The sequence below is a fragment of the Castor canadensis genome, chromosome 5, assembly GCF_047511655.1.
Source record: "Castor canadensis chromosome 5, mCasCan1.hap1v2, whole genome shotgun sequence".
Classification (NCBI taxonomy): Eukaryota; Metazoa; Chordata; class Mammalia; order Rodentia; family Castoridae; genus Castor; species Castor canadensis.
The window spans coordinates 97,144,008-97,156,555 of record NC_133390.1 but is presented as its reverse complement, the minus strand read 5'-3'; the positions used below and the strand labels follow the sequence as shown (position 1 = coordinate 97,156,555).

Below are 12,548 nucleotides of genomic sequence, written 5' to 3'. Positions count from 1 at the left end.
CCAGTCATTGGCTGTTTCCTTGGGTCGAAGATGAGAAGACTTGTATTACAGGTATTCGTGGGAAGAGTTGGTCTTTAGGGCACTCCCAGCCATACCATTTTTTTTGCCCAGAGGTTTGTGACCATTAATTCACTTTACAATTGTCCTCATCAGACACCTAGAGGTTGTGTCTCTTTCCCCAGAGAGATCAATGGCCTTCTTACCCTGTATTGGGGAAAGGAAGTAGCCAGACTTTAGGGGAGACTCGTGGATATAGGTGTTGTGGGGAATTTGATTTGATTACATGTCTGACCATAGCACATAATGAGTTCTAAAGAAATGATGGCAGAATGAAATGATTGAATATGTTAATTAATCAGGGTTAGTCACTTAAGGAATTCATAAGAAACATGCTTCAGAGCAGGTAAATTTAGCTTGGAGCTAAAAGGGGTACCTCATCATTGGGTAGTGGAAATTAATGGATACCTGGGAGGTGTGTAAAGAAGGAGAGATGCATTAATTAATACACATTGAAGTCATAATATTCCCTTGTGCTAACTGTTGTTCAGTCAGCAGTTAGCAGTCATCATGGTATGATACCACTCTTCATCCATTTTTCTCAACTTCCTCCCGAAAGCTCTGTCTATTAGAGGTCAAAATAACCTACCAATTCAATAATTCTAGTAGAACTAAGACAAACAGAGTAATAGAAAAGGCAAACAACAAATTGATTGACTTTTTTCTCTGGATTTCTTTGAATGCTAGAGCTTGTGTAGAAGGACAGACTCCTTAAGGAAAAAAATCTTGGGACAAACCTTTTCACCAGAAGTCTGAGGTTGGTATAAAGTTGGAGCTCCTGAGTGTACATGCTCTTAGATTATTTTATTAGAGGAAAAAGATGTGCCTGTGTACATAGTCGACAATCCTACATAAAGTGACAAAATCTGGATATAGGCTGACAGTAATCACCCACAGGAAATGAAAGATAATTTAAAATATTATCTTTATTGCTACAAGGTGGCATCTTGAGTCTTCATGCAAACAAAAGAACATTGTATGCATTTGTCTTTTTTTAGTATTATTTTATTTTAGAAAATGCTGGCATGGTTGATGATCAATTAAACTGAATATATGTGAAAGCAACAAGATATGAATAGCAGTCTTTTCCACATGAGGCACATATGAAGATTGTTACTTGGGTGGCAGCTGTGGACAAATCCAGGGCTGTTGGATCTTTTATCCTAGGCCCTTGCTTTAAGGGAACTAAAGCATGTTGAACAGCAAAAACCCTTGTTCCTTTCTATTATTGCTTATACTCTCTCTACAACAAAATTAGAAATAAGAGCAAAGTAGTTTCTGCTGGGTATTGTGGGGGGGAGAGGGAGGGGGTGGAGTGGGTGGTAAGGGAGGGGGTGGGGGCAGGGGGGAGAAATGACCCAAGCCTTGTATGCACATATGAATAATAAAAGAAAAAAAAAAAAAGCATGTTGAAGATGACTGCTGAGTCCGTATTTGACCTAATGAACTTCCCTCTAGCACACAAAAGTTAAAACACTTATCAGAAACACTTACTCAATACTTAGAATTATGTTTAAAGTTCCTTTATAGCATATGTGCTTTTATTTACTTGTCTTCATTTAATTCCTATAAACAGATGTTATTTTCATCAGTGCCTCCATTTTAAAGATGAGGAAACTGAATTGGAGAAGTCGAGTGACTTGCCTACTTGAAATCAGACAAGAACAATAGTCAGAATATTTAATGTTGAGTACGCAACCAATCTATGTAGGATTGTCTCACTAGGTAGCTCAGACTGGCCTCAAAACTGTGATTTTCTTTGCTCTACCTGCCAACTGCTAGAATTACAGGTATGGTCCACCACACACAGCAAAAATAGTACTTTTTAGATGGACATTAGATTTATCTTATGAATGATGTGATAAAATTGAGCAGATCTACATTGTCCTACTGTCAGAAATATCTAGATTTCTAAATTTTTATTTACTTCCCTAAATGTGTAAATTCATATATATTTTAAAATAAGGACAGTACCTAAATTGCCTTTTACATTTTTTTCTTGAGGATAAATCTAATTCAATTTCCAGTTTGCTGATTTAATAAGTATTTATTGACCATCAACTATTTGCAAGCAGTGCTAGAAATTCTGGGCTAAATTAAGACTGACAAGCTCTCAACTGTACCCCATCCAATTATCTTAAAGTATGTGTAATGGTTAATTTTATGTTTAAATTTGGCTAGGATGTAATACTCAGATTCTGGTTCAAACACCAGTCTCTCCCCACCCCCCTTCCTTCCATCATTTCCCTGTTTTTGTCCTTTCCTTTCCTTCCCTCTCTCCCTTTCTCCTCCCTCCATCCCTCCCTTCCTTTCCCCCCTTCCCTTTCTTCCTTCCTCCCTTCTTTTCTTTTCCTCTCACCCTCTCTCCTCCTTTCTTCATTTCCTTCCCTCTCTCCTCCCTCCTTTTGTTCCACCCTTTCTTTCCTTCCCTCTCTTCCTGCCTCCCTCCCTTCTTTTCCTTCTGTTCCTCCCTCCCTGTCTGCCTTCCATGAAATGAGCATTTACATCAGTGGACTGAGTGAAGCAGATTGCTTAAGTGGCCTCATCCAATCAGTTGAAGCCTCAGGAGAAAAAAAAGACTCATGTCTTCCTAGGAAGAGGGACTTCTGCTGTCAGACTGCCTTTGACTGGAGCTGCAACAAGTCTTCTCTAGGACTCCAGCTTGCCAACCTATCCTGCAAACAGTGTGAGGCAATTCTTTAAAAATATTTCTCACCCCCCCAAATATGTGAGATCTATATCTATATCTCTATATATCTCACATATATAGAGAGAAACAGCAATGGAATATATTTTTTTCTATTGGATATGCATATATATGTTTTCTGTGGATATATAGCAATAGCAATAGAGAAATAGGATATACACTTTTTCTATTGGAGAGTATCTATCCATCTTTCTATCTATCTGTTATCTATCTATTCTTTCAGTTCAGCTCTCTGTAGAACCCTAACTAATATGATATATGATAAAAGTATATATTTATTTTCAATGTATGATAATTTGTCTTAGATTAAAAATTTCCTAAGAAGAGGGACAATGTTGAAATTTGCTCCCTTTTTTTGGAATAATTAATATAAGGATGATAGAAAATGTTGTTAGTAAACATATGTAAAGTAACTAAAACTTATCTTGTAAGAATAAACAATGTATACTTTCATTTACCATATACAAACTAAGGAGTTTACCAGTATTATTATGGTTCAGGAATTCTAAACCATGTTTAGTGAAAGCTGTTTCATTCTATCCAATTTTTTATCTAAATCTTCTTTGAATGAGTTTCTTGTCACTTGGAGCCAAAATAGTCCTAAATAATACACCTAACTCTTATAAGGATAGAAAAACACACAGTCCAAGAGATAAAATAGGCTCATTAAAATAAAAATACAATGAATAAGAATTATATAATAAAAAGGGAGGAAGAATGGTCTTACCAGAAATCCTAGGCTGAGGATAATTGCTATAATTGAGAACAAAATTTATCTCAGCAGCCAAGGCAAAAAGGAATCAAAACAAATTACCTTATTCCTGTTGAATAAAGGAAGTAGATCACTTCATAAAGACAGAGAATTGCTTAAGCTAAACTTTTGCAAATAAGAAAGCTGTTATGGATTTTTATGTAAAGAAAAAGAATGAATTTACAAATATTTATTGAATTTAAGCAGGGCTTGGTGGTACATACTTGCAATTCCAACACGCAGGAGACAGAGGCAGGAGGATCTTGAGTTCAAGGCCAGTCTAGGCTACACAGTGAGACCCTGTCTCAAATAAATAGGATCCACAGGATCCCAGAAAGTTAGAGGTAAATGATTTTCGGTGTTATTCAGTTCTCTTTAAATCAGATGAGGGACTGAGACACAAAAGTGTCAAATTGTTTTTCTGAGATTACAGCATGTCATAGCAACAGATCTGAACCTGGACTGTTCACTGGGGCTTTTTCCAGTAGATAAGGCTAACAGCACCGGAACTCAGGATGGAATGCAAGCGATAACTCCAGGGAAACGCTGCTCATTCCAGGGATAATCTTTTGGTGTCCGGATGTGGGACCACGGTTGGGGTTGAATGTCTGAGCACTCTGGAAGGTTGGTAGGAGAGCCTTTGAGGCCATAGGGAGTGATCTTACTCCTTGTGAAGCTAATTGTGCAAGGAGTCTGGTCTGGTAAATATGTCCATATGGGGATGAGTCACACCTATCATTATCAATCATGGGATCATGGACTGAGAGGGGAGGCATGACTGAATGTGCAAGGCTGTGACTTGATTCTTCACCTAGTTAGCATTCAGGTATTTGTGCCTGTGTTCAAAGGATGGGGGAGCTACAGTAAAAATTGAGAGAGCGATTTCTTCATATATTTTTTGGCTCCAATCTTTCCCTCATTTCCAATAACAAGTCAGTGAGTGTTGGTCAGTTCTATCAGAATATCCCTAATGCATTTATTATTCTCTATCCTTATTGCCACCACCTTGATCCAAGCTGCTGCCATCTCTTACCCCATCCACTGTCATTGGCCTCTATTTCCAGTCAAGTCTTCCTTCCTGCCCAGGGTCCACATGCCAGGCAAAGTAATTATGTATTTATAGGAGTAAATCAGATCACCTAACTCCCCTTTCTAAGTCCATGTTAGCTTTTCTGAATAGATCCAAATCCTATACTGTGACTGGTAAAGCTATGTGTGCCCTGGCCCTGTCTGTTTCTGTAGTGTCATTTATTTCCACTGACATTCAGAGTCACTGGTCTTTGGGGATGACTAAAACCCAGTTGTCTTTGAGTTGGTATATAACAAACACTCTTTCCACCCTCTGCAATGCTCTTTGCTTTTATTTTGTGCATGATTGAGTGTCTGCAAGGGCTTTTTTTTCTTCAGGTTTTAGCTTATACATAATTTCTATAGACACATTCTTAGTTAAGCAGCATCCTCTCCTTTGGCTACTATCACACCCCAATCTCTTCCTTTGCAGTACTTTTCTTTTCTTTTTTGCAGCACTGGAGTTTTTATTTATTATTTATTATTGTACTGGGGGTACATTGTGACATTTATAAATGTTCTTACAATATGTCATAGTTGACCCTCTCCATCATTCTCCTTTATCTCCCTCCTGACACTGGGGTTTGAACTCAGGGCTTCACACTTGCTAGGCAGGCACTCTTACTACTTGAGCCACTCCATGAGCCCTTTTTGTGTTGGGTATTTTCAGGATAGGGTCTGGCAAACCATTTGCCTGGGCTGGCTTTCAACCATAATCCTCCTGATCTCTGCCTCCTGAGTAGCTAGGATTACAGATGGGAGACACAAGTGCCCAACTCAGAATCTTTTCTTGATCAAAATGGTGTATATTGGAGCTATATTGCCTAAGCTAAAGGCATTTCTTTGAATCATTTCTCTGTGAGAGCACTGTTATGGACTGGATGTTTTTAACTATCCAAAATTCATATGTTGAAATCCTAATCTCTAACATGATGGTATTTGGTGGAAAGGCTTTTGAAAGGCAATTAGGTCATGAGGGTGGAGCACTCATGAATGAGATAAGTGCCCTTAAAACTGATATGAGAGAGTCTACTGACTCTTTCTGTTCTCTGGCTTGTGAGGATACAACCAGAAGATAATCATCTGCAAACCAGAAATTTAGCCCCCACCCTACAACAAATCTGCCAGTGCCTTGATCTTCACTATCCAGGCTCCAAAAGTGTCAGGAATAAATTTCTGTTGTTTAAGCCATCCAATTTATGGTATTCTGTTATAGAATCTCTAAATGACTAAGACAGACATATAGACATATACATATCTACACATCTATCTAATTTTGAATTTGTTAGAAGATGACAGTATTTTGCACACTGTTGGGAAGACATCTAGGTATTGTTCAGAAGAGAAAATGACCAAAGAGCCTACTAGGTAGGAGATTGGGCAAGAATGGTGGTAATCAGTATGAAGAAATGATTGTCAGGCCCAGCCTGCTCCCTGATGGTGATATCATTCAGGTTAAGTCAGAGTGATGGACAGACTCACATCTTCTTAAATAACTTTGCTTTATAAGAACAAACTCTAGTGATTTGTCCTTGGCCTTGTCATGTTTTGTGTTTTTGTTAAGAACTTGGATAGCAACATGAATGCATTCTTACTATATTTATCAGTGTCACTAAACTGGGGAAGGTTGTTTTTTGATAGATGAAAAAGTCTTAGTAGGTTGAAACTTGAGAATGAAAGTTATAATTTAATAATATTAAGATTCAATCAATTAACTGGTCAACATTAGTTAAGATGACATCAGTTGCATATATAATTTATGACCAGATTGACAAGTTTTCATGGAAAGAAATGAATTAATAGGATAAGTCAGGCTTCTAAGAAAATTAGCACAATATTTGACTCTAATATTGGAGTGTTTTGGCCAAACTAAAGCAGGAATGGATGCCAGTCTTTGTGGTTGTGTTCTGATCATACCTGAAATACTAAGAATGGAAACTGGGCATTCACTTTTCAGAGATGTTGAACAATTGGGTCTCCAGAAGACGAAAGAATGGAGAGAGACCCTAAGAGTGCAACATGTCAGAGACTTTATCCAGGAGAAGAGAATCTTTAGGGAGCAAGTGACACTCATGGTCAACTCAATGGAAAGGAAGTCACGTGGAAGGTGAATGTTGTTATTTTGTCTGCCTCCAGAGGGCAGAGACAGGACCAGGGGGAAAGTTGCCAATAGCCAGACTTGGTTTAGAACTGGAGTAGTTGCTAAAAGCTGCCTTGGCAAGTAGCATTTTTCCCTTTCCTGGGCAGTCATTGGACTGAGGTCAAGTGCTCGGCCCTGGTGGACGGGAGCAGTGATGCTGCTTTGGGAGCTATGTTGGGGGCCTCTCCCCCATGATTCCATGAGTCCTGACAATCATTTAGCTTCTATCTGAATAGTTCTGCCAACAGTGGGACTGATCTCCTTGTTTGAAATGTGTTTTGTTTCATTTTATTTAAACTGTTGGGTTAAAATTTATCCTTGTTCTGCCTTGAACAATACAAAAAGAGGGGAAACAACAACTTCGATTTGTTAACTTGTTCTGGAGGAACAATTTCTGTTTCCCTGAAGTTGCAGCGTTGCCCTTAGATTGCATTAACGACCAGGCTGGCTGGCTAACTTTAGTCAGTATTCTAGTAAATTCTGAATGTTCTTCAAAACAGGATTAATTGGCTTTTTGTCAGTGTTGAAGCTGGTATCAGATCTGTCTCAGGACATTAGAATAAGAAGTAGATGCAAGGGTTAATTCCTTCTATCTAAGGTTAGATTGGTTTTCAAGAGCGGAGGCAAGCCTGAGCCTGCTTGCGAGGAAACCCCAGCTAGCAGTGGAGGAAGTACATTGAGACTGAGAAACACCTGGGGCTTCTACGGAGTAGGTGTAACTTGTCATAGTAATCTCTGAGAAAGATATTCAAATTCAAGCATTTCAGACTATAGAAGTGTTCAGAGGTTTAAGGGTTTGAAACCTTTTCCATGTTAGTTTCAAGGCTTCCTTGTCTCCCCATGTGTTAGTGTTGTATGTCTTTCATTATAATATAAATTATTTTGCATCAGGAAGTATAATAAATGAATCTTTAAAAACATATGATTCAGCATATATTGCATGGGTGAGGGAAGGGGTAACAAGTCTTTATAGCTTGTTATAGACCTTAACATCTAGACATCTTCAATTGGATGTTAATTTTTAGATTTATTTAAATCCTAAAATGCCTTTGGAAAGTATGGTTCCGTAATTTGGGATCTAGGGCACTAGGTAATCTAGATTGTCAATATCAGATAGTAGATCCCTTTGTCTTGGATGAGGTCCTTTTCTCATTTCCAGAAACACAACTCTGGTCAACTCTTCATCATTTCCCAACTAGGCTCAGAATGTCTCTCTGACGTGAGCCTTGTTCTACATCCTGCAAGAACAATCAACCTTGAAACCTATTTTAATCACTTCATGCTTCAGTAATCCCTCAGTCTTTCTCATTGTATACAATGGAAGTCTCTCAGTCATTGATAATCATCTATCAAGTCTCACCTTTTTCTTTGAAGCTTCCAGTTTTCTGTCTTATTAATCCCTCTTATTAATGAAGATGAAGGGAAGACCTCTTCATTCACTCATTCATTAATTCATTCAAGGAGGAATCACTGGAGATTTTAATCCTTGCAACAACCTGAGCAGGAAGGCAACAGCATCATTTAGTAAGTAAGAAAATTCAGGCTCAGAGAACCTTAGTAACTTTTTCCTGATTATAATTCCCATGTTCTTTCTTCTGTATTATACTTATTATTATTTGCAAAAATCTATTAGGTTTCCTTTCCATGTCAACACTGGTGTTATGTGTTAGGGATAAGAAAATGAATGAAACACTGAGATCATACATGTGAACATGCATTTTAAGCTATAAAACATTTTGTATACATTGATTCTTTCTTGTGTGTGTGTGTGTGTGTGAGTGTGTGTGTGGTTGAGACAGGGTCTTGTTACCTACATATCTCAGGCTGCCTTTGAACTCTCTTCATAACTCAGATTGGTAAAAAACTTGCAATCCTTCTGCCTCAGTCTCCTGATTACAGATGTGTAGCACCATACCTGTCTACATTGATTCTTCTTAATAAAAAGAAATCCAGTTTATTAGAATAGGCAGAAATAGTTCTGTTCTCTGAATTTCTCTTGCCTCCTCTTACCTTGTCAAACTTCTTCAACACTTGAATTTAACCTTTCACCCTTTAAAGTTTGCCCTTTTATCTAGTCATTCAAATTCTCCTACTTACTTTATAATTAATTTATTCAACACACATAAGTGGTACTATACTCCAAACACAATGCTGGCCTGATGCTGGGGATACAAAAATGAACAAGATTCAGCCAAGTGAAAGAGGCAAACAAATAACATCAGAGCAATGTGAGAACTGGAAAGAATTATGAGATTATGGGCAAAAGAGCTATGGACTATGGGGAGGGGGAGAGTGGCTTTAGCCGGAGCTCAGGGATGAGTAGACCTTGAGCTCAGGGATGAGTAGCTGACCTTAGGGATGAGGAAGAAGTATGTTCTGATAGAGGGAAGGCATCTGCAGGGACAGAGGTATCTTTGGGAACTATGAAAGTTAGGTTGGGCTAATAGGCATGGCTAAAGGGATGCCTACAGAGGGCATTTGGGCCCAAATGGATCATGTAACCTGTGCCAGGACAAGTGTTTGAACTGTGCACTGTGGGCAGTAGGTAATCACTGCTTTTTAAAAAGCTTTTCCTTCCCATATTAGCCTTATGGAATCATGAGGCTTCAAGAGCCCCTTTGGGGACAACAGGAAAGAAACCAGTTAAGAGAAAGGACTCCATTTGCGTGTACTCCCTATCCAAAAAAAAAAAAAAAAAAAAAAAAATGCAAATTCCACAAGGAAGGGAACCATTTCTTAGCGTTCTTTTGTTTTCTTGGGCTTTAATAGAATACTATGTACTGTTATTAATTTTTAGGTCAACAAGAGTAATATACTGTCTCTGGTCATTACTGAGTAGTCCTTTGTGATTTGAGTTGTTCAGAACATGTGGGCAGACAGAGGATGGAGAGGGTCTTCAGAGTTAACTTCCATATTGTCTGCTGAAACCCCTCTTTAATTTGAGGAGTGGGATGGGATGGAGTTGGTTAGCCTCTGTGATCCTGTGCAGCAGAAACGCGTTACATTTGATTTCATTAATATAAATTCGACAGTTAGCTAATGGGTCCTCTAGTGCCACGTCTGACAGACACAGACCAGTGTGAGAAACAGTTTCCACTCTTAAGGGCACTGAAAAGGGAAATACACATTTTAGCTTTGGTGTCATAAAATCTGTCCATGTTATGTTAGCTGCATGAGCAAAATCCCATGGGAAATAAAGGACTGACAAACAAAACAAAACAAAACAAAAACAAAAACAAAAAAACTTCAAGAGGTTGCAGAAGGGATTAACAGAAAAAGGGAGAAATACGTGTAAATGAAAAAATTGTCAGCTTTGGTTACTACTGAGCATCTACTGCATTTACGTTGTTTAGGCGATCTGCAGCACAGGCAGCCCTCGCCGTTCAGGAGCTGGTAGTTCCCCTAAGCTTCAGACTTCAGTCTTGCTGAACCCAAAGGAGTGTCGGCATAGCTAAACCCGACTGGGGGACACGCGAGACCCCCAGGCCCCTCTTGCAAGCCTGCCCCAGTGACTGCGGCTCTACTCGGCGGAATACGGCAGTGGGCGGGCCCCGAATCCCCATGTGGTCCCGACATCATTGACATGGCGGAATCCCCCATCAAACCCTCCTGGTAGTTATTTGAGCGGCGGCGGCGGCCGGAGGAGGAGGAGAGCGGCAGCGGCGGCGGCGGCGGCGGGAGCAGCGGAGGGGACGGCAGGGATTTTCCGGGCTGCCAGCTGGGAAGGCGTGGGCGACCCGGAGTGGGGGCGCCTGGAGCCCCCGTTTCAGCCGGAGGGAAGGTAAGGCGAGGCGTGCAGGAGCCGCGGGCTGGCGGGGACGGGACCCGCGCCCGGCCGCCGCTCCCGGTGAGCTGGAAAGCCCCAGGCGGACGCCGAGTCCGCCCAAGTGCGCTCCTGTCCCGGGAGCGCTCCGGGCTTCCCGGGGAAAACTTGGCGCGGGATTGCGGGGCGCCCCGCGCTCGCTCGGGTACCCTGGGCTCCTGGGCTGGGCAGGGGGCGGCCCCGCCGGTGCTCGGCTCGCTGGGGTCTGCAGGAGGGACAGAAAAGGGCAGATTCCTCCGGGTGAGAAAGGAGATGTGGGCAGCGGCTGCCCCCTGCGCCGCAGACCCTGTCCAAGGAATCCGCTCCCCCTCCCGGAGTCCCCGCGGCAGGAACGCGGCCCGGAGTGGGGGAGTGGGGGGGGGGGAGAAGGAGGGAGGGCGGCCGAGGAATCTTCGACGTGTCACTTTCTGAGGCTGTATTTCCATATGGTGGAGGGAGGAGGGCGGGCAGGCGGGCGTGCGAAGTGGGGCTGGAAGTTGGGGCCGCCTCTCGGCGCCCGGGATGCTCGCGGGGAGGGTCCCTCAGCCCGCGTCGTCCGGCCCCCGCCCCCGCCGGGCCTCCCCGGGACACTCCCCGCCTCGCCGCCGGCCACCTCCGCGCGCCACGTCCTCCCTCCCCGTCCTGCCCCCCGGGCTCCCCCCGGGCTGGGGGCGGGAACCGGCGGCCGCGGCCGGACTTGGCGAGCCAGGCGGCTGGAAGCTCGGGCGGGGGAGCGGGGCGCGGCGGGAAGGAGCGGGCGACCCGGTGTGTGGGCCAGCGGAGCTCCGGTCAGTCGGCCACCCCGAGGGGCGCCCGGGCCGGGGGTGGGGCGGGCGGGCGGGCGGAATCCGCGCCCCGAGGCGGCGTGGAGGGAGGCCGGGCGGGCGGGGGCTCGCGGACCGTCTGGTGCCCGCGGCGGGCTGGGGCGGCCGGCGTGGGAAGGGCCTGTCACTCCCGGAGGAAAGTGCGGCCTCGGGTTGTGCCAGCCAACTTTGCCCAGGGTCCGGTCCCGCGCGCCATGGGAGCCCGGGGACCCCGCTGGGCGTCCCGGGAGACCGGGCTGGGCCGCCCGGCGGCGCCGTTGGCGGGGAGGCTTCCAGGAGTGCGCGGTTGGAGTCGCAGATTTTCGAACCTCAGCTCGCACCCTGCCGTCCCAGACGGAGGGAAGCCTTGGCATTTTGTCCAGACGGTGCCGATTGCAGACTTCCTTAAAACTTACAACTTTTTATTTTCTTTTCTCTTCAGCCCAGCTTTTTCTTTAAACAAAATGTAGAATTTGGCTGTGGTGGGCTGACGCTGGGGCCAAAACTTAACACGTTTATCTCTCCATCCTTGTTGTTTCTAGTCCCCTGCCCCCTCTCCCTTCCAGGCTTAATCATATTTTGGAACGGGTGAGGTCTTTTGTTGGGTGGGCACCCCTGATTGCTTGTCTGTTTATTTTTTAATGTGCAACTAATTTGATTTGAGTTTCCTCCAGTTTCCAGGCCTTGCTAAGGGAGAGAGAATATACCACTTTTCTTTTTTTATAAATGTGGCAAGAGGTGGGGCATTGAGAAAGGGAGGGCACAGTGTGTGGGCAAAGAGTCAGAGGAGCAGACAGACCCGGAAGAAAAGGAATCTGTTCTGGAATAACATTTTTTTTTTTTTTTTTAAGACTTAAGGCCTTGAGCAAAATTGCAGGGCTCTGTTCTGATTTCTGTTGCCCAGTTGTTCTGCACTTCCAAGTTGAAGCTGTGACCCTTGGGACCTAGGCAATGCCGTATAGCTGATAGCAGCCTTGCCCTGGTTATGTGCCTTTTTTGGGGCCCTTGTTAACCCCCCTTGGAGATTGACTCTCTGGGTCCAGCAAATACTGGTAAATTTCTTTGCTCCCTGGGAGCAGCTGTACCAAGGGTAAAGCCTCCGGGCATGTACCTGGCCTTGCTAGGGGATCTCACCCAGGAGGGTACAATTCTCACTTTGTTCAGATACCAGAGGGGTACCCACAGGCTGGTTAAGAATGAGGCATAGCTGGTTAAAAAAA

At 43.5% G+C, this 12,548-nt stretch overlaps 1 protein-coding gene across 5 annotated transcripts in view; it reads left to right on the top strand.

The window, feature by feature from the left end:
- Window positions 1–2,722: 2,722 nt before the first annotated feature.
- Window positions 2,723–12,548, top strand: part of Fndc3b (fibronectin type III domain containing 3B) — a 341,149-nt gene continuing 331,323 nt past the window's right edge. For 3 of the 5 annotated variants that reach the window (XM_074073773.1, XM_020176870.2, XM_020176873.2), the window contains exon 1: window positions 10,347–10,504. The gene's annotated coding sequence lies outside the window, so the exon portion shown is untranslated. Of the gene's footprint in view, window positions 2,742–10,346; window positions 10,505–11,168; window positions 11,314–12,548 lie in introns of those variants that run through there. The other 2 variants (XM_074073772.1, XM_020176872.2) reach the window with 2 other exon arrangements.